The sequence below is a fragment of the Nylanderia fulva genome, unplaced genomic scaffold (assembly GCF_048542155.1).
Source record: "Nylanderia fulva isolate GAGA-0341 unplaced genomic scaffold, ASM4854215v1 Scaffold101, whole genome shotgun sequence".
Classification (NCBI taxonomy): Eukaryota; Metazoa; Arthropoda; class Insecta; order Hymenoptera; family Formicidae; genus Nylanderia; species Nylanderia fulva.
In genome coordinates, this window is record NW_028189204.1 from 411,716 (window position 1) to 414,543 (window position 2,828).

Here is a 2,828-nt window from a genome sequence, read left to right on the forward strand (position 1 = left end):
TATCGAGTACTAGCTCTAGAAATTTCTCACCCTCATAGAGAATTACTACATAATCACCTTTGGTTATTTCTGTAGTATTCACATCAGTCATATTTTTGGCATTTTCATTTTTATTTCCATCTGATTTTTTCTTACCCTTAGCTTTCGATTTCGATAGTTTTTCATCCTTTTCATTTTTTAGTCTTATGTGATATCCCATAAACTCATCAGCAACAGCTACTGATGGAGTTATTTTACGTTTAACTTTTCCAGATTTAGTTGTTGAAACTGGGGTGTCTGGCTAAAAAAGCGCATTTTTGAACGGAGATGGAAATATTTTTTTTTTGAGTAATCAGTGTTTGTTTATAAAAATTTTCAAAGTTGTCATTTTCATCTCGTTGCTCTCTTAGGTTGGAGATCGGTGAATCATCCAATTGTCCGAAAATCTGTACATTATCTGCACAGCTTGTTTTTGGTGTCGAAATCATAACTGAACCATTTGCATTTACGTCCAAGTCGATTACATCGTTTGCAGTGAAATTCTCATTAAGTTCAAGAGCGGAAAAATTTATATTTGCCTCAAGTGTTATATTATGATCTTCTTGATTTTCCGAAAGACTCATAGTTTGCAGTGATGAGTCCGGTATGTTTTTTTTAATTTTTAACCATAAATTAAAAAGACCCTCATCTTTCGGTTGGCCATTCCATTAAGTCTTTTCACATCTCTTGAACTTTTGTAATCTTTCGACTCATATCATACTTTCAATGAATGACAGATTTAAGTGAATATCTTCTTCATTTTTTTCTCTTGGCTCTAATTCTTCACTTTCTGTTTTTTTCTGAATCATCGGCTGTAGTTTTTAATAGTTTTTCAAAAGGCACTGCATTTACATCAAATGAATATAATCCACAGATCTTAAAGCCATTGCGTATTGTTTCTGGTTTAGCTGCTCTTTGCAAACATTTGTTAACTAAACCTGAAAAAATCCTCTCTTTTCAGGCGTTCACCGTTATTATTGATTCGCCATTCATAAATTATTTTTTCCACTCGTTCTTAAGGGGGTGAAACAGAGATACATCCATAGGCTGCAGAAGATGCGTTGCATTTGGTATCAAGCCGATTAAAATAATGCCCTTTTCTCTGCAAAATGTACTTAGATGCAAAGAAAAATGGGATGAGTGCCCATCAAGAAACATGACAACAGGAAATTCAACGTTATTTTGTTGCAAATATGGATAAAAAATATTTGTTATGTATTTATAAAATGCCTCGCATGTCATCCAACCTGAGTCGGTTCTCCTTATTCCCCAATTTTTAGGCATTTTTGCAACAATATTCTGTGGCATGCGTTTGTATGGGAACAGAGTTAATGGTGGTATTAAACATCCAGTAGCTAATGCTCCAATAAGAACTGTCAGGCATTTCTTTTCATCATTAGTTGTTCTATTATAAATCTGCTTAGATCCTTTTTTAGCAAGAATAAATTTATTTTTTGGACAAAGGTAAAAAGCTGTTTTATCGCAATTAAAAATACGACTCGGGTCAGTTAAAACTTAGTTGAGATCATATTCTTCAAAAAAGTTCTTGATTTTTGCCAATTTCGAACTCCTTCTTCATTTATGTTTGCTCTAGCCGTCGACAAATTTTGAGGTACTCTTTTGGATATGTTTTTGTGACGATTTAAAAAACTTTCATACCATCGGCGCCCTGGAATTCCATCCTTGAAACAATTGTTTCGTCCATTCTCTGCCATGTATTTGGAAACACTGTATAAGAGTTGATCTTTTGTTACTGGAAATTCTTGCTTTCCCAGTTCGATTATCCAATTAATAAAAACTTTTTCCTCATCTTGTGTCAATATAATAGGAGCTCCGACTGATCGTTGATGTCGTCCAAATTTTTTATCTTGAAGCGTAGTTCTGGGAATGCCAAATGCTTTCGAAGCGCTACGTACGGACATCCCTTCGCTAATTTGCTGTAAAGCTAGTTTTATGTTTTGCTTGTTGTAATTCATATTTTGTTTAGGTTTTTTTTGATTTGGGACTTCTTCCGTTCCTCCATCTTCAAAACTTCTATAAAAATGAGATACAGGTATAAATAAAAAAATAAACGTAGCAATTGAGTTAATTAAATTTATTGTAGTAAAATCAGTTTAATTATTTGTTATATTAATTAAAATAAAAAATGTATGGCGTATTAGTTGAGTTTATGTAACACTGTCAGTATCTACACTGACAGAAAAATTACTTAATATAAAAAAATATTTATTTTAGGGGTACTAATCACACATTTATTTGTATTAAAAATTTAAAGAATATAAATATGCTGTTTTCTAAGTCGGACAATAGAGCCAAAGAGAGAGAGAGAGAGAGAAACGAAAAATTAATTACTCGGAACTGTATCTCAATTTGAGATCCCAAAGTTCCATATATAAATTAATCTCGAAACTTTCTCCATATGTAAGTTATCCTCTTGACTTAATTTCATAGAAATAAAACGCAGATTGAACAATCTTTCAACGAAGAAATTTAACAAGTTTAACAACAACAATATAATAGATACTAATAACACAAATACGAACATTAAATATTTTGTCATACCATATATAGAATCAATTTCTGATAAAGTCGCTTCAGCAATAAGAAAACCTGACGTAGTGGTAGGATATCGTTGCATTAAAAAATTGAATGACTTCATAAGGGTTCAAAAGGACAGAAATGATTGTCCCACGAACTCTAATATTATTTATAGATTAAATTGCAATGATTGTGACGCCACATATGTCGGACAGACAAAAAGACAGTTAGGAACGAGACTTAAAGAACATAAAAATAATATTAAATTAGAC

General features: G+C 32.1%; 1 pseudogene; it reads right to left on the reverse strand.

The window, feature by feature from the left end:
* Positions 1–1,014: 1,014 nt before the first annotated feature.
* On the reverse strand, positions 1,015–2,041 carry LOC146725193 (uncharacterized; annotated as a pseudogene).
* Between the last annotated feature and the right edge of the window lie 787 nt (positions 2,042–2,828).